Source organism: Dreissena polymorpha, unplaced genomic scaffold, assembly GCF_020536995.1.
Source record: "Dreissena polymorpha isolate Duluth1 unplaced genomic scaffold, UMN_Dpol_1.0 chrUn001, whole genome shotgun sequence".
NCBI classification, from domain to species: Eukaryota; Metazoa; Mollusca; class Bivalvia; order Myida; family Dreissenidae; genus Dreissena; species Dreissena polymorpha.
The window spans coordinates 828,875-853,884 of record NW_026273315.1 but is presented as its reverse complement, the minus strand read 5'-3'; the positions used below and the strand labels follow the sequence as shown (position 1 = coordinate 853,884).

General features: G+C 32.1%; 1 long non-coding RNA gene across 2 annotated transcripts; it reads left to right on the top strand.

Moving 5' to 3' along the window:
* The first annotated feature begins 257 nt into the window (after positions 1-257).
* Positions 258-11,058, top strand: LOC127863174 (uncharacterized). 2 transcript variants are annotated; one of them, XR_008040948.1, is made up of 4 exons: positions 258-359; positions 9,526-9,636; positions 10,117-10,182; positions 10,703-11,058. It is a non-coding gene; the product is annotated as an uncharacterized LOC127863174 (long non-coding RNA). The 2 variants fall into 2 exon arrangements; XR_008040949.1 differs by having other exon boundaries at positions 9,526-9,646.
* The last annotated feature ends 13,952 nt before the right edge of the window (positions 11,059-25,010 follow it).

Sequence of the window (25,010 nt, the reverse complement as noted above, 5' to 3'; positions counted from 1 at the left end):
TAAGTTCGGGGGGGGGCAAATTTATGATACTGCTGCCTGTGAATCTATTCTGGGGGCAATCGCACTTTACCGGTAAGTAAAAAAGAACGGAAAAGCGAACCCTAACCCGCAAAACCTAACTAATAATCCTAAAACCTAATAATCTTTTTTACCCTATATATTTCCTTAATATCGGGGGCTACCGCCCCGAAACCCCCGCTTTGTCGATAGTGGAAAATAACTGCGTACCGGTAAAGTGCAATCTAGCCCTACTCTGTGTGGTTAATCAAGTGTACTGTAGATTATTTTTAATTTCTTGAACATCAACTTTTCACACCAGGTTTACCTCTGCTGCATTTTTTATGGTTGAAAAGCCACAGGTTGTGAACAATTGTGTACATGTATTATATTTCTTAGTTTCTTCCTCACCTGAATAATTACATGACAGTGTGTGATGTTGAATATGCATTATCTAGTCCATACGAAGCTAGTCAACTCGTACCTAAGTCAACACGTACCTTCGGTCAACTCGTACCCGATTTGGTTAACTCGTACCCGATTTTTGGTCAACACGTACCCCCACTAGTCATCTCGTACCCGATTTCGTCAACACGTACCCTCCTAAATATTATTTATATATATCAAAGACGTGAAATATGTTTTTTTTTATGTTTTAATATGAATATAGGTTATAATTTTTTCTTGATTTTTTTGTGATTTTTTAAAAAAAGTAGACAAGTTCATTATTTTCACACGTGTATAATTACAAACGACGTGTTTGTCTTGCCTACAACTGATACGTGATGTAATTGTCGGCGTTTTGTTTGGTAAATTGTTGACTAATAACACCTTTATAACAACAGGACCGTCGGCGATTTGTTAAACAAATTGTTTGTCGTGCATCTAAAATGACACGCACAGTAGTTGTCGGCATTTTCTTTGATGATATGTTTGATTGAAAACACCGCTTGAAGCCATAACCAAATAAAGGTATGATCCACTTTGAAGTTAAATAGTAAAATAATTAACGGTTCTCTAATTAAACGTAACGACAATTAAGTTTTATATATGTACATGTATATAATTGTGGGGTCGTTTTGTGTATTTGTAATATATGTGTCCAATAAAATCTTATTAAAACATCTAAATACTCATTAAACCCGTTTGCTTTTACTCAATAATCTTAAGTATTCTCGAGTAATGGAACAATTTGTTTGTTGAACTGTGTGAACAAATTTATGTTATTATATAAAAATGTATAATATATGTGTCCAATAAAATCTTATTGAAACATCTAAATACTCGATAAACCCGTTTGTTTTTACTCAAAGGTGTTCTTTAATTTTTACAAAGGTGCAGATTAAATCAATTTAGATATCAGCGACCCGTATCGAGTAATGTGTTATTCAATATTTTACACAGGTGAAGATTAGGTAAATTACGATATTAACGAGCAGTGTTACGTAGGTGTGAATAAGTATTTTAGGTGTTGATTAATTGATTTAATCATTGACTACTCGAGTTTCTGAAGAACCATAATTCGATGCAAAATTTGTTAATATCTAAGTATTTTGTATGTATGTATGTTGTGTTTTATGCTTTACTTTAATTTCATAAAAAAATAATATTGTTACTGTCGTTTTTTTCCATTTTAGTAAATGTTATCTTAATCCTTAAGACAACCTGTTATGTTATTCTATGCCAAAATATAACTTTATTTTGGTCAACTTGTACCTGCAACAAACATAAAAACATCTAACGTATGCAAACACCCATCGCATTTTTTTTATAAAGAACACAAAATTAAAAAGGTACGAGTTGACCAACCGGAAAAATGACTAATGTACGAGTTAACCAAATCGGGTACGAGTTGACTAAGGTACGTGTTGACTTAGGTACGAGTTAACTGGAAACCAGTCCATATAAACGGACTCCCAGAGCCTTTGATAATTTTTGCTATGGCGGCTCTAAGCAGCCCATTGGGCTATAAAGCTTAGAGTTGAATCATTGCAACTTATGCATTATCGTGCTTATGACAATGTGTGGACCTGGAGTTCCTGCAGTTTAGACTCAAAAGGTGGGAAGAATTTTAAATATTAAGAGCTTAATTCTATGCATTAATCTCTGACTCACTGAAAAACATATTTTAAAGTTGACATGGTATTGTGTCATGTGGGTCAACCAGAGTACCTTTTAAGCCCCACCTATATTGTATTGTCACCACAAAAAACAATTAGATTTATCGTTGAAGTGCCAATCCCGAACCTCACCTTTTTTTCGAACCCTTCATTTGTTTACATTTCATACTCATGCATGCACACGCACTTCGTCACCTTTTTTTATGTACAGTCAAGTTACCATTACCGGATCATTACCCATAGCGGATCACTTTGATGTTCAAGTCTGCGTAAAGAGATAAATAGTTGACATTTTTAGATGATTTGTTGCACACAGCATCTTCAAGGCCTTCTTCAAAACGCATTGATTGAATCGTTATGTGAGCTACTCTTTGTCAAACAATTCGGTATGTTTTGCTGACATGTATATACGACTTTGTTGACTTCCGTCTCATTTCCAAATCGAGGTTGAACATTATTTGCGTCCAACATGCTATAACTCTGTTGGAAAGTAAGAAGTTTACGCATTAATTTAAAGGCCATTTAATAGTCTTTCTGCCTGCAAAAGTCCATTTCAGTTTTGATTCGTGTTTAAGATTTTGCAACACCTTAAATGAAATGAAGAATTAGGGCAATAACAGATCAAGCGTGATAATATGCGTATTGATAATATATTATATTAAAATATATGCAAATCCTGTTGATTCTTTCAATAAATGATCTCAATCTTAATGTTTTATTTATGCTCCATGTTCAATATCGATGATTAGATATTATTATGCACCCCTTATAAAATATAATTTATTAATAATTTGATGTGGGAAAACGAAATAATTTAATTAGCTAATTTAATATTGTCACAACCAATTTTACATTGTTATAAAAGTTAAAATATTATTAATAAGAAAATAATACAATTTATTTGCATATTTTACATTTATAGTAATTTAATATTGTTACTATTAATTATACATTGTTATAAAAGTTAAAATATTATTAAATATACAATAATACCATTTATTTGCATATTTTACATTATTTGGTAATTTAGGATTGTTACAACTAAAATTTGCATTGTTACATGATTATTGTTATTTCCAGACAAATAAGGTTTAGTAATTTTGCATTGTTACTCCCAAGACAAATAATTGTAATTTACAAACAAAGGCCATTATTTAAAATTGTTCATTGTACCTTAAGCATTCACCTTAGGCTAGTTGAAATCTTTGAATTGTCATTTTTATTACCACAATATGTTTTTCCACAATAGTAAATAAAAATTATGTTCTGCAAAATTTCCCTTTTGGCAAATATTTATGTTTATTTTTATGTTCTTAAAAAGGCACAAATTGTCACCTCATGTCATAGTGTCATTTTGACACCTGGGAGGAAAGTACTATTTAAGGACACGTAAAGTCACATAGCAGCAAAACAAATGTAGCTGCAAAAGAATAAAGTGTGACTTTAAACTGTTGTCCTCTTTTCTCTACAGGTAAGACATATAATTGTATATTTGTTTGTTTTAGATAAAATAACATGTTAACTTATATTCTGGGTTAAATGATTACTTTTCTATTTGGCAATTTTAGATTTATGCAAAGCAATTTCTGTGCATTGCCTTAAATATTTATGTGTAAGTTAACAAAATTAACTATGGGAAATATTACATTTTCACTGCTCATTAATGTAACTCTTTTTATGAAAACTGTTATTAAAAGTTCATTCTTAGATTTAATTTAACTATTTGTATTGAAAATAAGCTATACAGTAATTTTACTATTTGCATATCAAACATTTACTGATATAAAATATATTAATGTAATTGTTATATGTTAGCAAACAATGCAGTGTCTGTTATTATTGAAGCTGTTATGATTAATATTTAGTATAAGATATTGTTTTGACAAAGTTACTTTTCACAGCAAAGTGAGTTTTCTCCATAAAAGCTAATTTTCCCCAATTATAGATTAATTATGAGAAAATGTTTAATTATTGGAATTTTAATATGTTTTGATAATTCTGTTGTATTTGTTATATGAAAAAAAAAGAAATGTAGCTGCAAAATAATAAAGTGTGACTTTAAACTGTTGTCCTCTTTTCTCTACAGCGTACCACTCGCACCGCACGTCTCCTAATATAGAGTATGCAAATGCGAAAACAAAGCAGCATAACCTATGCTTCGCGATTATAAAGCGGCATAACAATATGATTCAAACAATTTACATGGTTTATAACATGCCCATATCTTTACGATCTATTTAGGATTTTCAACTGATAATTCACACAAGAACGTCATGTCTAAAGTGTAGATACAAGATAGCATATAGAAAACAATTAATAACAAAAACAATGAATATAATTTATAACTGGCAATGTTACTTGGTCATTGTAAAGGACACAGTTCATGTTTCAACAGTTCAAATACCGTGTTAGGTGCCCTCCTGAATGGTTTCGATCACGTGATCTGTTATGGCTACATCTGATCCGTTAATGCATGAATTCTGACGTGAAAAAAGGTATCACAAATACATTTTGCCTGCGCTTAAAAATAAGACTATGTGCTAAAACAGTAAGCAAAGGTAATATTTAATCTAACGAGTGTAAAAGAAGTCTCAAAACATGTATTGCTTTTCACCAGAACAACTGTATTACACTACTGATCCGGTAATGGTAACAAGACTGTATATGTAATTTGTTTATGCCGACTTGCACGTAGCGGCAAATCAATGAAAATGCATAAAAAATATGTCAAATAAATAGATTAATCATAAAACACGTAAAAATCGTAGTACATGTATTCCTTAATGCTTTTTACATATGTAATGATTTTCATTATAACAACTTATAAAAACATGGTCTTATTCTCGTTCTCAGCTTTCATTGACAATTTACACAAATCGGCTGCTGTAAAAAGTAACGTGACCATGGTCAAATCATGGGGTGAATTAATTTTTAATGATGTACACTGAAGGGTTCGAAAGCAGGTACTCGTTGTTTGGGCGGCATTGACAGTTTTACTTGATATGGTGGTGCTGTAAACTTGCAAAAAATCTGTTTTCAAAAGAGGATTAACATAACAATTAAAGTTGACAGCCATGTAGAAAAAAGTTCTATGTCAAAAAGAGTTCCTATTAATATGTTTCACTATTTTCAATCTTAATCGTCACTATATTTGACGTGTCGAAAATTAAGAGGTTTCCTCCCCAGACGTTTTCACCCTGGACGTTTCACCCCCAGCGATTTTTTTTGTCCAATTGGGAAAAGTACCCGTACCGGTCCAATTGGGAAAAATTGAGTCATGAAAACCTGAAAATTGGGAAAAACGAGTCGTGAAAACTCGTAAAATTGGGAAATTGGTGTATTTGATCTTATGCTCCCAAATACTTTAAAATTGATAACTAAGTGTTTTCAAGCTGTCAATATCATATTTACCTAGGTTTAAGCCATAGATCTGCATAGGGAAACAAACTAAATGTTGCATTAAAAAAAATATATATATTTTTTTTTTACCTTAAATTGGGAATTTTTTAGACAGCAATTGGGAAATTTGTATTTTTTTTCGTAATCCGGCACTTTATAAAGAAGGAAAAAAATCGCTGCCCCCATGACCATTTTCCAATTAAATAGATCTAATTATAATTGTTGTTATAAGTGCCTGAAATTTTTCTTTTATTAATTGAGATCATTGAAAAATTGAGTAAAAGCACAGCTTTGATGTTCTTTGATGGTCATTTTAAGTGCAACAGTATGTAACAAATTAAACTATTATTGTATTAATGAATTGAGTAAAAGCACACCTTTGATGTTCTTTGATGATCATTTTAAGTGGAATAATATGTTACAAAGTAAACAATTATAATTATTGAATTAATGAATTCATTTTGGTACAAACTAATTCAATTATACCTATATATACTAAAAACATTTTACACTGATTCATTCTGTTATTAGAATTTACTGCAATAATATAATATTATACATACATATCATAGTGATAGAAATTTTCGGAGTTTGTGAATTGGATATAATATTCATATTCCATTTTGATGTCTATAGGTATATATCCCTTCAAACATTATTATTTTCCATTGAATTTTTTACATATTGATTCAGTCTGTCATCAAGATTATCATACAGTATAATAAAAAACTGGACACTAATATGTTTAGTTATGCAGAATATTTACTATTGACTATTACTATTTACCATCCTATTTAAAAAAAATAAAAATTGATTTAATCTGTTGCCATAAAAATGTGACAGCATTTTAATGTTTTTGCTAATATTAAAGTAACAACACACACCTAACATTATACAATATATCAGGCACTTATGGTGCAATATACAATTGTTGATTAGATTAGCAAGTATATTATACAAGATAACAGCTATCATATAACGGGTACTTATGGTGCAATAAACAGGCCCTTTAATTAATCACTATTAGTTTAAACCCATTTATTTTAGCTCGATTGCATCGAAAGCCTAAGGCTTATATAAACGCTCTCGAGTCCGTTTCCTGGGCCTAGAACCAGTACTTGGTGTCTTTGGGGAAGATCTAAAGAACGCTCCCACGGTGGGGATCGAACCCGTGACCTCCCGGTCGCTAGGCGGACACCATATCCATTACAACACAGCGACCCCAAATCACCATTGATGAGATTAGGTGACATCTTTAAAGAGGGATAGTCATTCATAAGATGAGATTAGCACCAGACATTCACAAAAGTGTCTGACCGTCGGACCTGACCGACGTTTTAAAGACAGGTCCGATTGAAAATGCCATGTTGCCGGTCCGAATGTCCGGGAAATAATTCAAGAAGAAAAGTTGATTTATTTTATAGAATTCGTTTCAGTGTGCGATCATTTGAGAACGAATATTCCTGGGCATTCCGGAAATTTGCGCTTGGTACCAATTTCGTCCGGTCTTTTATTTATCGATTTCTAATTGGTTAGCGGCTGGCAAAGAATGAACGGTAACTGACGAAACCTCTTCGCTACTTTCCGAAAAATCTTACGATTCTGCGAAATGCTGCTAATGTCCGCCATCTTGAAATTTTAAGTGATCGATTTATAGCAATGCTAAGCACTGCAGTAGAATATTGTAAAGCAATATGTTAACCGAATTATATATTGATTACATATTTGCTAGGTTACTGGTTACTCGTTTACATTTTCTACATTCAAACGATATGTATAAAGCACATTTTATTATATGTGCAAAACATGTACATGTTTTCGGACTGTTGTATTCGGATACAGTATGATTCGTCCATTTTAATTTATTTTCGACGTTCTTTATAACATTTTTATAGAATGACGATACACATGCGGTAATACGGATGTTATGGTTTATAATATTTCGCATTGTAGTCACCAGAAATTGCAACTAGAAATACTACAAAAAAAGTACAATAAGCTAGGTCACGGGGGTGTCCCCCATAGGGACCCGTTGGGGTCCTGCGGTCCCAGACCCCTAGCTTAATTTTCCGGATTTCAAATTTGGGTCAATTGACACCCCTGGAATTAAGAAAACAAATATGTAACCATACAACTTATCGACTTAGGAAAACAACCAACCCTTAGTATTAATGGAGCATCTGAGTTGTTGCCGAACGACATAACACTTAACTTCGCAAATATATATAAATACGATATATATGTTTGTGCATTGATGTTTCGGTCCTATGAATCCCAGTCCGGTCCTGCAAGTTATCTAAGACTACCGGACCGGATGTCCTGTGGACTTAAAATACTTTTGGGAATGTCTGATTAGAACATTATCATACAAAAACATTTTTAAATAGTTTATCACTCACTGTATTAAATATTATAAATGAATTGATTTGAATTTACTTAATTAATAGTATTATATATGGTAGTCATAGATGCATCTGTTGTATTTAACAGGGGTGGTTTCAAAAGATATGTTACACTTTCGACATCTTTTTCATTTGTTAATACAAATGAATCTTTCATATATCTTCATGACAAGAATGAAAGCTGTTGTCAAGTCAAAAGTCAAAATCCTCTTTTTTCACTCTCATATCATAAAATTTATAAAAGTTTGTCATTTTGCTTCATTTTAAGTTTGGTATGTTCATTTTGAGATTAAATGTCATCTTGTGTATGCTAATTTCGAATAAAATAGTTCACAAAAATCTAGGTTTATTGATATTGTGTTCTGTAAAACTGATATATTACACATTTTTGCATTTAAAACAATTTTTGTTAATTCGTAAAGTTATTAATTTGTCCTTAAATTACACACATTCATTGAAAAATTTTTTTTACATTTTTTTTGCTTATAAATAGTATTAATATCATTCAGTTAAATTAGTAAAATATGATAAAGTTTTGATTTCATTTGCTAAATATACTATTAATAATGAAATATTGTGCAAGGAAAGTGCAATTTAAGTTTAAATTAAGTTTTAATTAGTCTAAATTAGTTATTATAACATATTAAAATATCAGTGACATCCAATAATTTGATTATATACATATGAATGCATGAACAAAATAAAATTGTTGACAGTAACATAGTTTATTTATTTATCATATTTAACTGTAACAAGAAAAACAGTTGTAAAATCAATATAAATGTTATGTTACCATTTTTCAATTCACCAATTTACGCTATTTAATTGGATTAAGAACAACAAACAAGTTCCACAACCCTGCACAGAGACCTATACAGACATGTTTGTATAGGTCCCTGCATTAGTGTACCGACATCTTATATGTCGATGTACATAAATATCGTATTTGTAGGAGTAGTACACCATGTACATGGCAAGCAAAATTATTACAAACATTTTGTTTAGTATTAATCGGGTTATAAACTAATTTAATTTGGTTTAATATGGCCTAATTTGTTGACAGTTTACACCATGATTTGCTAATCTTAAATTTGAATGATTAATTTGAGCAGATTGACATTGAATATTTATGTTACCGGACAACACCAATGTAAATATCAACAATCAGCTCCTCTATACCGTATATATACATTTATTCCTCCATATACAAGATACGAAGATCGAAACACAATATAACAATAAATAATCAAGGGTTCAGGTAAATACAAACAAACGATATGCATGAATGTTAACAACATCAGCAAAAAAAAAAAAAAAAAAAAAAAGAATGCCTGAAATTGTAATCTAATGAACTTAAATGGCATTTATCATAAAACCGTTTTCTTATTAATTACTACAACATAGGGCTAGTTGTTCTATATTGATTGGTACAATTTCAGTGGATTAAACATCAACACCCTGCCCCACTCTGTATATTAAATTATTTGTCATGTTTCGCACAAACTAGCATTTTACATTTATCTTTGTGACAAATTTAAGGTGCTCTGCCTGTTTATTAATTTTTTTCAGTATTAAGTTAAACCCTTTTGTGTATATTGATGTTGCAGATACACCAGGGTATGCTCTGATCATTTGTGGATGTAATTTGTCCAAACTCCATGAACAGGAACAAGGTGCCAACAAAATACCTTGCACAGAAGATCCTTTCTACCAAGAAAGTATAGACATGTAAATCTCTAATAAAAGTGATTAATAGCTGTTTCAGCCTTTCAACCTATTTTAAATAATTTATGCATCTCATGCTTTTCACAGTATGTGAAGATTATAAAATGCATGCATAACACATATGCATTCCAAATTAATTATAGACCACACAGTCTTTTCTAAAACTTTGCATAAGAAAATAATGCAAAACAACAACAGTTAAATGTATGTTATATGAAGACACTCAGATCATACATATGTATGCATGTATGTAGCAATATTATTCAATAACATGTCAAAACATCAAACCCTTATTTCTAGCTCATCACCTAGGCTTAATATACAGTTGGTTATTTGGACTTTAGTATGAAGTACCTTCTGTGTATTTTAACTGTATTTTTATCTGCATTTAATTAGTATATTTGTTTGTTGTTGTATTTACATGAAATGTACAGAAACATGAATTTATATATCTTACTATTACATTTTTAAAGGTGTTTGAAAGTGCTGATCAGTCCACAGAGTTAGAGTCATTCCAGGGATCAGATTCAATTTCATGGGTAATGATATCAATATTTATTGTCTCCAAAAATGTCAGGCTATTTATTCTTTAGGCCAGTTTAGGGTTTGGCATTTTTGTATCTATTAATGATAAATATAATTTTAACTTAACATGCCTTAAGTTAAAAGATTTTTAAGATTGACCATCACTTTTTTAAGTTGGAAGTATATTGTCAAAACAAAACATAACATACTTTCTGTGGAAGGACTAGGCAATTAACATTAACTTTAATTGAAAACATTCAAATAAACATTAAGATCTATGTATTGATAATAATAAACTTATTTATTTTAGCTAGATTACATCCAAAGCCTTAGGCTTATTGAGATACTCTCAAGTCTGTTTCCTGGGAAGAACCAGTACATGGTGTATTTGGAAAGATCATGAGAACGCTGCCCAAGTAGGGATCAAACCTGCGGCCTCCCAATGGCTAGGCAGGCACCATATCTACAATGCCACAGCAAGATTGTTAAAAGATACAATACATATATAATATACATACAATTTTTGTATTTCAGCTATGCCAAGTCACATGCTGATGACACCAGTGTCGGTGATGAAAGCTCTGGAAGTGTCGGTGTTCAAGCATCTCCTGACAAGCATGAAATCTCCACATATACCGAAAGACCAGAAATAACCATCAAAGACATTAATGCCTCAGACAATAAAATCATGTTTTATACTGGCTAGGCAACTTTCTTTTTTTAAATTCTTTGTTTTTGACATTAATTGAATTTGGTGCCGACAAGTAGTGTTGAAAAACTGAACACTGTTAAGATTGAGACAGGGCGTAAAAGAAAGTTAAGACCTGTTGATGAGTTTCAATGGCATAGTAAACACATTATTTGATGCAACATAATAACTGTATTGATAAATAAAACATTTTTTTTAATTTTGAATGAGTTGTATCTTTTCATTGTGTTTTTGTTACTTGAATGCACAGTCACATGTTACAGTAAGATATACTTTCAAATCATATATATCACAGACCATATAAGTATATATTGATATATGTATCACAACAGTCCATCTTCATTCCCATTTTATCAAAACTAAACAATAGCAATGTTTACAAATAATGAACCAACAAAGACTTAGAATAATATGAAAATATTTTTCATTTTTATTGTGTCCAGATGAATTTATAAGTGTTTTTTTTTTTCAAAATGAAACAGTTTTCAGGTAACTGTAAAAAACTGACCATTATAATTGTACATATGTCTTATTACATAATTTTGCAGACAATTCTAAAAATTATGGGATAAAGAGATATTGCTCATTTTGAGAATTTTCTTTTTTTACCATAATTATTCCTACCATATGTATTATAAATCTATTTCTCCTTGATATTGTTTAGTAAATAGTTTAAGAACATTATATAGACATCTTTTAACTCTGTTGTGCAGACATGATTTGAACCATATTGCTGAATGAAAAAATTAATCATATAAAGCAATTACTTCTTTTGTTACAATGTTTACAATACTCACAAAAGCTCATATAGAATTGAAATAAATAAAACTTCCCCCAGATTTGCAATGTAAATGTAAAGTGTAACAAATTCTTAGATGAAAAAGACAATATAATAGCAATTCACATGCAGAGAATATTTGTTTCAGCCTTTTTTCAGCAGTGGAGCGATACAGGGCCATCATGGCCCTATTGTTGTTGCCATAGTTTCAATTAGTCAAATACTTAAATATAGGCCCTATTTAAGCACATGTACACTTTTGTGACCCCCTGGGCTTGGGCAAATTTAACCCCAGGGGCATAATTTGAGCAAACTTTGTAGAGGCCTACTATATTTCACTACATGTACATACAAAATATTGTAGCCTTAGGTCCTAGAGTTAAGGACAAGAATATTTTTAAAGTTTTCACAAAATAAGCAAGATATAAGCGTATATAATGTTCAATTTTGTGACCCGCGGGTCAGGGTCAAATTTGACCCAAAGGGCATAATTTGAACAAACTTGGTAGAGGACTATAAGATGTTACTGCATACCAAATTTGGTAGCCATAGTCTGAATGGTTTTCGACAAGAAGATTTTTAAAGATTTCACAAAATAGGCGCTTTATAAGCGTTTATTCAATTTTGTGACCCCCCAGGGCAGGGTCAAGTTGACCCCAGAGGCATTATTTGAACACATTTGGTAGAGGTTTATTAGATGTCACTACATACCAAATTTGGTAGCCCTAGGCCCAATTGTTATGGACAAAAAGATTTGTAAAGTTTTCACAAAATAGGCCCCATATAAGCGTATGTTCAGTTTTGTGACCCCCGGGCAGGGTCAAATTTGACCCAAGGGACATAATTTGAACAAACTTGGTAGAGAACTATTAACTATTAGATGCCACTACATACCAAATTTGGTAGCCCTATGCCTTATGGTTAAGGACAAAAAGATTTTTAAAGTTTTCACAAAATAGGTACTATATAAGCATATAATCGATTTTGTGGCCCCCAGGGCAGGGTCAAATTTAACTCCTGGGGCATAATTTGAACAAACTAAGTGGAGGACTATACAATGTCACTACATACCAAATTGTGTAGCCTTAGGCCTAATGGTTATGGACAAGATTTTTTTTAAAGTTTTCACAAAATAGGCATTATATAAGCATATGTCCAATTTTGTGACCCCCGGGGCAGGTTCAAATTTAACCCCAGGGATAAAATTTGAACACATTTGGTAGAGGACTATAAGATGTCACTACATAGCAAATTTGATAGCCCTAGGCCGGATGGTTATGGACAGAAAGATTTTTGAAGTTTTCACAAAATAGGCCTTATAAGCATATGTTCATTTTTGTGATCCCCTGGGGCAGGGTCAAATTTGACCCCAGGGGCATAATTTGAACAAACTTGGTAGAGAACTATAAGATTTCACTAAATACCAAATTTGGTAGCCCTAGGCCCAATGTTTATGGACAAGAATTTTTTTTAAGTTTTCACAAAAAAGACTCCATATAAGCGTATGTTCAATTTTGTGACCCCCAGGGCAGGGTCAACTTTGACCCCAGGGGCATAATTTGAACAAACTTGAAAGAGGACTATAAGATGTCACTACATACAAAATTTGGTAGCCCTAGACCCAATGGTTATGGACAAGGAATTGTTTAAAGTTTTCACAAAATAAGCCCTTTATAAGCATATATTCAATTTTGTGACCCCCGGGGAAGTTACAAATTTGACCCCAGGGGCATAATTTGAACAAACTAAGAAGAGAACTATTACATGTCACTACATACCAAATTTGGTAGCCCTATGCCATACGGTTATGGACAAGAAGATTTTAAAGTTTTCACAAAATAGGCCTTATATAAGCATATGTTCAATTTTGTAACCCTCGGGGCCGGGTCAAACTTGACCCCAGGGGCATAATTTGAACAAACTTGGTAGAGGACTATAAGATGTCACTACATACCAAATCTGGTAGCCCTAGGCTCAATGGTTATGGACAACAAGATTTGTAAAGTTTTCACAAAATAGACCCTATATAAGCATATGTTCTATTTTGTGACCCCCGGGGCAGGGTCAAATTTGACCCCAGGGGCATAATTTGAAGACATTTGGTAGAGGACTATTAGATGTCTCTACATACCAAATTTGAAAGCCCTAGGCCCAATGGCTATGGACGAGTAGATTTTGAAAGTTTTCACAAAATAGGCCTTATATAAGCAAATTTTCATTTTTGTGTCCCCCGGGGCAGGGTCAAATTTGATCCCAGGGACATAATTTGAACAAATTTGAAAGAGGTTCACCCCAGGAACATTCCTGAGAAATTTCATCAGAATTGGACCAGTAGTTTAGGAGAGGATGTTTTAAGAAAAGGTTAACGAACGCACGCACGGATGCACGCACGCCGGACACAGGACCATGACATAAGCCCCGCTGGCCTCTGGCCAGTGGAGCTAAAAATGACTTTTTTTATTGAAAATATCTCATAAATAGTAAATGTGATGTTATTTTATCATTATTCAATAAATTACATAAAATATACAAGACACAATGAGAAATGGGCAAAAAAGGAACATGTAACTGTGTCCTAACTAATGGCTGGAAGGTCATTATGGATATAACATGATTTTAAGTGTCTTAATTACCATGACATTGAACATTCACATAATTTTGAAGTCAGCTGTAACAACAAGAACAAAATTAAATAAAGATAAGGACTTAAAAAACAAAACTCAATTTACAAAATGAATTTCTCAAAATACCTTCCCCAGAAAATATACTCCATCTAAACATTAATAATGTTATTATTTAATAAACAGTGATTTTAGATTTTTAAGTCTGTACCTTTAAACCATAGTCCCTCTAAGTTTCTTAACTGTTTAAGAAAATAAATAAAATATTGTGGAACACATCACCCGAAGTGTTTTTTTGCAAAAATATTGAGAGATATTCAGCCCCATTCCCCATCTTTTAGAGTATATATCTTTCCCCAAAGCAAGACAAACATTTCCCACTGTGGTGTTTAAATAGGTTTTTGTTGTCATTAATGTACACTCTTACTCGTTATTATATGCTATTTAACTCTTAGACATAGCTAAATCTTTCAGTTAATACAATTTATTAAAGGCAATAGTTAATTGTTCTTATCTTTGGCAAGTTGCAGTGTTTTATACTAAACATAACTAATGCTTTTATATTGCCTATTTTCAAAACAAAAAAAAACTCTTTTTATGGGTACACACTAATTTTTATAAACAGGCTATATAATTTTGTCAATTAAATCCAATAAATTATTGCAAACAAAACTGAATATACGTGTGTGTCTGGTTGCTTTTTATTCCCCAAAACAGTACAGTAGACATTTGGTTTTAACACATTTCAATTGGTAGTACGTGAGCAAGTCCCCTTTTATTTGAAAATTACTCACCACTGTGAATCGTTTTTCACAGGTATTGTACAACGATCCAATAATATATGGTACTGATCTTCATCTGATAAGAAGATTTTTTAAGTGCTGAAATATAAATACATATAATGTTTTAGTTGTAATTCATTATGATCAGGCCCATAGCCAGGGTTTTGAAGAGGGGGGTGCGAATTTTCCCATTAACGATAGTTAATTGAGCAACAAAGTGGCGAAGGGGATATGTGCGGGAGAGGCTGCCACATCTTGCAATCAAGGGGGGGGGGGAGGGGGGTGGTTTGGAGGTCCACTTCCTACACAATTTTTAAAATGATACTTAAAATCCTGCATTCTGGTGACTTTTTATCTGTCTTTAGAGACTGAAGTTATAGAGCATTTTTCTATGAACTTTCACTTTCATTGACCATACTCAGTGACTGATCAAAAATTTTTGGGTGTGAATGCACCCAATGCACCCCCCGGCTATGGGTATGATGATCAGCACACAATCAAACAATACAACATAGTTAAAATAATTAATATTAATTATAATTAAAATGCGAAAAAGTTTCCACTGTAGATTTTCACAATCGTGATACATCGGCTATCTCGGATTCCTCCGTAAGATAGGCCTCGTGGCTAACGGTCGCCATATTGCCTTGTATTTCTACTTTACTACCCAAAAGGTTGTCAGTCTATTGTTATGAGGCTGTATACGATGCGCGTTGAACTAGCGCCAAACTTTTTACCGAAACTTTGATATTAAGAGCACTATTAACGTTAATTTGTGTTGCATTTTGACCTATTATCCAAGTGATTTACTTTTCCATTATTATTTAATCACCCTATCATCCAATTTTTAAGATGAAATTACGGTGTTTACAAAACCAACCAAACCGAAAGTGAAACTAGATGCATTACGTTTCGCGATGTAAACATTAAATATTTGTTCAGTTTGAGGAAGCGAATCGATAATAGACGGTGGAATATGTATGCAATACAGACTATCATTGCCGATTGTAGTACTGGCTAAAAAATACCTTTTATGACAGGTCATGTATAGAACGTTAATCAAATTAGTGACCATAAATCACTACAAATGTCTGGGTTGATCATTACTATAATTAATGCACGTTTCTGATCTGATTGCCTGTATCTAGTTGTAATTACCATGATATTGATAAAATTCAAACGTTTTTTTCATAAATTAACATTACATGTTTTATTTTTATCATTTATGTAATATATAATTTTATCATTATCATCATTAAATATTCTGAAAATAATCTAAATTATCATGATTACTTTAAAGTAGAATTTTTAAATATTTCTCATCATTTTTAATGAATTTCCACATTTGCTTGATTCAAAATAAAATGTATTAATAAGGGTTTCAGTTTTTAATTTTTATCCAATTTTTATTTCGACTAAATTTAAAGTACTAACTACATATATGTATGTGAAATGCTCTTGAGTTCGTTTCCTGGGCCTAGAACCAGTACTTGGGTGTCTCTTGGAGATTTCTTAAGAATGCTCCCACACTGGGGATCAAATCTAAATGCATACAATTTTAATTGTGTATATTGTGTGATTATTAGTTACAAATTCACTTTTTACAGGTATACTGGATTATGAAAGACTGATAAACATAAAATTGACAACTCATCTCCCCAACGATACTTTGTGTGGCTCATTCTCAGAACAAACCCATAGTCAGTGAGAAAACTACAGTGTAAAAAAACCACTTGATTGTGACAATTATGGCTGACCAAGCAAATGTTATCATTTAAAATAAAGAAAACTTCCAGTTCAATATACATTTTATACCAATTATGACATTGACCAACACAGAAAATAATTATAAGGTTGATTTTCCCAAAATTGACTGTTACAATTGGATACTGTTTTAAGCTTCACTCTACTTTGTCTGAAAATAAAAGTCCTAAATGATGTAATAGAAACATACATATTTAATTTTTAGTTTTACAAGTATATATATATATATATATATATATATATATATATATATATATATATATATATATATATATATATATATACATATATTATTATCTTTTTATCGATGGTCAATCAATTTAAGTTTAACTAATATATATATATATATATATATAAATATATATATATATATATATATATATATATATATATATATATATATATATATATATATATATACATACACATTATATACATGTGTATGCTTTGATTTTTTTCTATTGAAGCCAAATTAATATCCCATTAGATAGATAGATAATATCACAGCAGTATTCCTAGTTTGTCTGCAAGTACTGCAGAAATCATGGATTATTATTTTACTGAGTCAGCCTTAATCTTTATGTTATAATTGTTAAAACAGATTAAGATGTGCATAATACAAATGAGGATGCATCAAGATTAAAAAATGGTACATGTATAAATTAATAAAGAATCAATAACAATCAGAAAATGTGCATTTTTTTCAGAATTGTGTGAAAGGATTTGAAGTAACTATGTGTTTTTGAAATATGATTTATGTGAATTTGAATAAATATATATAATTTAGTGATTTTCTCAGACAAAACTGTAATTACATACCAAAGTATTCAGAATGTATTATTGTTATATTCATTCGAATTTTTTAGTACAAAAAGCACTTTTCCCTGGCATTAGTATTTATAGTAATTGCATATTTTATTATTCTGACAGCATTTATAAACTGTGTTCATGCAAGCATGAACACGGTTTCATTTTTTGAGTATTTAAACAAGAGTATCGCTCCACTGCTGAAAAAAGGCTGAAACAAATTTCTCTGCATGTGCAAATACTTAAATATAGGCCCTATTTAAGCACATGTACACTTTTGTGACCTTCTGGGCTGAGTCAAATTTAACCCCAGGGGCATAATTTGAGCAAACTTTGTAGAGGACTACTATATCTCACTTCATACAAAATGTGGCAGCCCTAGGTCCTAGAGTTAAGGACAAGAATATTTTTAAAGTTTTCACAAAATAAGCAAGATATAAGCGTATATAATGTTCAATTTTGTGACCCGCGGGTCAGGATCAAATTTGACCCAAAGGGCATAATTTGAACAAACTTGGTAGAGGACTATACAATGTTATTGCATACCAAATTTGGTAGCCATAGTCCGAATGGTTTTCGACAAGAAGATTTTTTAAAGATTTCACAAAAAAGGCGCTTTATAAGCGTTTATTCAGTTTTGTGACCTCTTGGGGCAGGGTCAAAGTTGACCCCAGAGGCATTATTTGAACAAATTTGGTAGAGGTTTATTGGATGTCACTACATACCAAATTTGGTAGCCCTAGGCCCAATGGTTATAGCCAACAAGATTTTTTAAAGTTTTCACAAAATAGGCCCCATATAAGCGTATGTTCAGTTTTGTAACCCCGGGCAGGGTCAAATTTGACCCAAGGGGCAAAATTTGAACAAACTTGGTAGAGAACTATTACATGTCACTACATACCAAATTTGTTAGCCCTATGCCTTATGGTTAAGGACAAGAAGAGTTTTAAAATTTTCACAAAATAGGCACTTTAAAAGCATATAATTGATTTTGTGGCCCCCGGGGCAGGGTCAAATTTGACCCCTGGGGCATAATTTGAACAAACTAAGTAGAGGACTATACAATGTCACTACATACCAAATTGTACAGCCCTAGGCTTAATGGTTATGGACAAGAATTTTTTAAGTTTTCACAAAATAGGAATTATATAAGAATATGTTCAATTTTGTGACCCCCGGGGCAGGGTCAAATTTGACCCTAGGGATTAAATTTGAACAAATTTGGTAGAGGACTATTAGATGTCACTATATACTAAATTTGATAGCCCTAGGCCGGATGGTTATGGACAAGAAGATTTTTGAAGTTTTCACAAAATAGGCCTTATATAAGCATATGTTCAATTTTGTGACCCTCGGGGCAGGGTCAAACTTGATCCCAGGGGCATTATTTGAAAAAACTTGGTAGAGGACTATAAGATGCCACTACATACCAAATTTGGTAGCCCTAGGCCGAATGGTTATGGACGAGAAGATTTGTAAAGTTTTCATAAAATATACCCTATATAAGCATATGTTCAATTTTGTGACCCCCCGGGGCAGGGTCAAATTTGACCACAGGGGCATAATTTGAACAAATTTGGTAGAGGACTATTAGATGTCTCTACATACCAAATTTGATAGCCCTAGGCACAATGGTTATGGACGGGAGATTTTGAAAGTTTTCACAAAATAGGCCTTATATAAGCAAATTTTCAATTTTGTGACCCCCGGGGCAGAGTCAAATTTGACCCCAGGGGCATAATTTGAACAAATTTGAAAGAGGTTCACCCCAGGAACATTCCTAAGAAAGTTCATCAGAATTGGACCAGTAGTTTAGGAGAAGATGTTTAAAGGAAAAGTTAATGCACGGACGCACGATGGACACAGGACCTTTGGCCAGTGGAGCTAAAAATCAAATTAAACATTTAGTTTTGATGTAAAATCAGATTTTATATTCAAGTGTCTATTTCACTTATAAATTAAAACAGCATATTATACATTATTGAAAAGATTATTCCAAGCTTGATGTCATATTTCAACTTTACATAGTTAAGTTAATTGAACATTGTATTGAACTGTATGGGCAGCTATATTTTTTAATTTATGTATGTTGTATTATACAAAATGCATTATTTCTACCACAAGTAGGCCATATAAGGCCTACTGCTGCTAAATACGCACTGGTATGAATTTGACACGGTATTTGATGCTCATACAAAACTTTAATTATTACTTCACTTTAGTATATTAATTATTTTCAAGTTTTTGTTCAACATTGCTTGCAAAAGAGTGTCTTAATGCATTTGAAAATATACTTAAAACAAACTAAAAATGCATTTTAACATACCTTTTTCCTGGTAAAGTGTATTTGGGATGATAAAAAATACACTTGAAGAGTATTAATGCTGGAAAAATGCAGAAAAAAAATACATTTGTTTCTGTAAGAAGTGTGTCTGGTCTGCATTTTTAAGTGTATTAAATGCACATCAAATGCAGATAAATACAATGCCAATACTGTTACATGTATTGTAATGGACATAAAATGCACTTGTTCTTGTAATTAAATGCTTTAGTGAATTGAAATAACCTTTTATAACGTTTTAACAATTAATAATACCTTTTTATATAAATTTTCTTTTGAAATGTGACATTAAATTGATTTTTGCACCACTAGTAGGAGATATTATTTGTGCTCATAATGCTTTATCATTACACTATATAATATCATTTGTTGTATGAAAATTACCCGTAAAATTCATGTGAAAGCTCAAGAGATCAATAGCAGCGTGCTATACCCTGCTCCTTTTTACATGACTTGATGGTATTTAGTCCCCAATTCTACATGGCCAAGGGCAAATTAATGTGCAGATTTGACAAATAAGTCATAACTGGGATCCAATAGGCAGACTTTCATATTACTTGTATTTAATTTAAATCATGATCTGAATTGCTCTTTGGCAAATCTTCGTTGGTCACAGTATTCAACTGAATTTTGTTCACGTTGTAGTGATTATATTTTCAATATTTATCAGACAACATCTTTCTTCAAAAGTTTAACATGATTGCTTGGTTAATTTAGAAACAAGATCAATGCATCATAACTGAAACTAAAATGAAAAAATGTGTAATAGTAAAAATGGCAGCAAAAAAGCACTAGATTATCTGCCTTAAATCTGAGACGTTATGTTGATGTATTGGAATTTCTCATAAATAATGTGTTCCATAGCTGTATAATTGTATAGTCGCATGCATGAGTGTTGTCAATGTCACAATACCAATTAAAGCCTATAATTTACTAAAACAATTTGAAGTTTGATGTGTGTTTTTTTCAAGATCTGTTATATATAATTATATATATATATATATATATATATATATATATATATATATATATATATATTGTTGAAAAGTTAACATGCAATAAGTTTACTGTAATTAAGTGACAAATAGTTTTACTGATTTGGTTGGATGCATATATGCAGATATATCATGGTTTGTGCAGAGGACAGTAGCAAAAACAAGAGCTGTCTCCGTAGGATGACATACGCCCCCGATAAACGCTTTGATAGAAGTTATGAGCATTTTTCAAAACCTTAACGCCGACCCTAAGTACAAGGTCAAAGCGGTCAAAATTTGTGTGTGTATGGGAAGGCCTTGTCCATATACACATGCATACCAAATATGAATGTTACATCTGAAGCGACATAGAAGTTATGAGCATTTTTTCGAAACCTAAATGCAAAGTGTGACGGATAGACAGACGGACAGTGCGATCACTATATGCCCTCCTTTGGGAGTATAAAAATGTGTTTTACATTGTTTTGGTAAATTAGTAATGTAGTTAAAAGAACAGAATCGTCAATTATAAAGTTATTGATTATAAAGTGGTGCTGGCATATTTCATGCATTCATCTAGCTATAAGAAGGTCCCTGTTTTATCCCCACTGGCACTGAGCGAGGGTTCTCAAAATCTTTAAACAATATGAATAAGTACATATAGGGTCGAGAAAGCCTTGTTGATATGGGTGCTAAACACCTGAAATCAAAGCGACCCAGGTTAAAGGCCGAGGCCAAATAAATAAACCAGAGGCCGCATGAGCCTGCTATACTCTGAACAAGTATTGTTTCTTCTCAGAAAACTGGCTTAAGGTTCATGGGGGGGGGATAAAATTCATTAAAACTTCGCTTTGGATTTTCTTCATTAAATGTGGTACAATATGGTCGAACTATATATCATTTTAAAGCTTAAGACGGATAGAATAACATAAACACATTTTTGACATTCAATATTTGTGTGCTTTATTCATATTTTGGTTTAAAACCAATACATTTTTACACTTATTTACAAAATCTCAATCTAAAGTTAGGAAGGATATGCACTACCTTAAGTTGAATAAATACAAAGCTATATACATATACAAGGTCAAGTTAGCAACATTTCACAGAAAATTATTGTCATAAAACAACAAATGAGTTTTTATTCAACTGCCTTTTTTGGATAAATTTCCTAAACAAAGTTCTAAAAATAACTAAAACGTAACTACTTTTTAAAAATCCAGGTATGGTGGATAATAAGAGTCACAATTCTATTTCAAAGGCTTAACAATTTTGTTATTTACCTCTCAACCAAATTGCAAATTTTAAACCATCTCAAATTGAAATAGATTGCAGACGACATATAAAATTGTAAAGGAATATAAAGAAATTGGCAAACCGATTGATTTTATATTTCGATTCCTTCTACCCATTTTGAAAGCGTGGCAATCGCTGTGCTCCGTAGAAAAACGTGCAAAACAAATCGGTCGAAACCACGTGCAGTGGTGAGAAAACCGGGTATGTGTATACACATACCTGAGAAAACACATAACTTATTTTGACAGTTGGGTGGCAACTAGTAAAACAACTATTAACATTAATCAGCAAGAGATCGCACTAAATAACAGAAATGACCACGTAGAGATATCATCACTTACCCTATTTCAAATATTTTCCAGCTGAAAATCGTCCCCCACACGTCTTTTTTAGTTTATTTGTATTGTTTTTCTGGAGCCGAAGTGCATCTCACAGAATATCCATCCAACTTCCGTTGTTTTCACTTTCGTTATTAAAAACTCCGTTTAAAAGAATTATTTCTACTTTTAGATTGTTAAAGCGATGTATTATTATATATTATCATTATAATAGTATACCGTGATGAATTGAACGGAGTTACGTATCGATCTTTCTGTCAGTCTGTAAGCGTACTATTTTTTGCGCAATAATATAAGTAATGTGATTCGACAACGATTGTAAAAATTGGTGAAATGCTTCTTACATAGTTATTCTTTTTAGTGTTTATGAGGTCTGATCGTGCAGTTTGCAAACATCAACGGAAAGATTTCAATCCAATGCATTTGTCATCGTCAACCGTTTGGAATGTCAATTAGGCGATGAGTGAGTTTTTAGCATGTTTCTTTCTATTTTATTAATTTAAAAATGGCTGCCCCCATGGTGATGAAATGACATGTGTTCGAGTTTTGATATTTCTAGATATGTAAACTTTTTTTACTATTTAAGCGTAACTTGCCCTCGTCAATGTCGATATTATTCACTTGTTATATAATTTTCCGCCGAAATATGTGGAATAAACACGATTCAGATTTTTGAAAATAATGTATATTTAAGTGTTAAAATCGCTTTGTATTTTGATTGATTTTGTGGATGTTATGATACGTTGATGTACAAAATTGGTAGCAGTTTGAAGGAAAAACATCCTTTAAAGCATATATGTATACATTTTTAATGTGGCACTCTTCCTTTAGTCAAATTTGAGTTCAATGCTAGGGGTCCCACATTTTTCAAATTGAAGCCTCTACATGAACCTTAAGTGTATTACTAAGCTTTAGACTTTGAGTTTCAGTGCAATCTATCTAAAATAAATTGGTTACATTAAATAATAATTTGTAAAAAATAAACATTCTGCACAAATTCAATTACTTTATTTACTTTACCTGTGTGCATGAATCATTTCAGTCTTGATGGTTAGTGAACTATGTCAAAAGCACCATAACTATGAAACACTTGTATTTTGAATATTGCAATGTTCCACAGAAATGATGCTGATGATAATTCTACACGATCATGACATGAAAAATGATGAATTATTAGATATATTTCTAAATTCCATTTCCACCAACAATTCGGTTATTCCACTACCAGTTCACATGCATCGTACACAATTGAAAATAGCACTATTCCACTCAATAACCGTGACACATGTACTCAATTATTCAACTTTTCGCAATTAAAATTGTCTTCTACTGTTATTGTTGTTGTTGTACTTTTGAAAGTAGTTCGAAAGATGGCGACTATTAACCCAGAGATTGATTTATGAAATAAATCGTCTGCTGATCCAGAGTGAGATTTTCATTTACAAGTAATTGATCGCCTGATAATAAAGTCACACCAGCAACCAGTATTCGATTCCCATTCTGGGACGGTTTCCAGACGTTTCCCCCAAGACGTTTCCTCCCCCCCATTTAAGTTTAAGTGCAGCCGTTTCCCCCCCCCCTCCCCCCCAATAAATTTATACTTGTTTGTTTGAAGTATAGTCTTGATTTATTATCAAATGATTATTTTGTTTATGGAGTCTTTAACTAACATTATCTATGAAGCAGCCTGTTTTGTTTTTTTGGTTTTAGAATTCATATTTCATTTGTTAAACTGTGTAAGGAATGTATGTAAATCATTAGTAAGTGCATGTTAGTGTACTAGTGGCATGAATTTAATATTCTCAAAATCTTACTCAGTATCTTATACATGTTGCTCATTTGGGAGCACAAATGCAAACAAGATTAGCATAATGTGTAATGCAGACCCATTTTAAATACACAATTAACACCTTATTTCAGTTTGAGTAAACCTGTGCAGGGCAGGGACCTATACAAACAGGGATGCGCAACCTCGCGATATCCCGATACAGCACGCGAAATAAACCGGTGCGCGAGATTTGATAATCTCGATTGATTGGTCCCTTTGTAGCGATAATGCGGCTACACGATATCGATTGCGAGGGATTTCGCTTATTGAGCGGGTTACGTTTTTTCGGATTCAAATTATATTATGTTAAATAAACAAGTACCTATTCGTTCAATTATTGCGTTGTTGATCTCAAAATCAATCATTAATTAGTCTAATTATTACGCAGTATGTCGAACGAGGACCCAATTATCGGACCCTTTGATGAATATTAATTGCCGGTTGTTTCGCCAGAGTTAAATTGCCGTTGTTTATCGCACGTATGTACATGTACAAAAGACCGGTCTTTAAATAGAATTTAAATGTTACCATGTTTTTTTTAAATAGCAACATAATCAAGACATGTTAATTGCAAACAACTAAAAATGTATAACTGTTCTTTTAA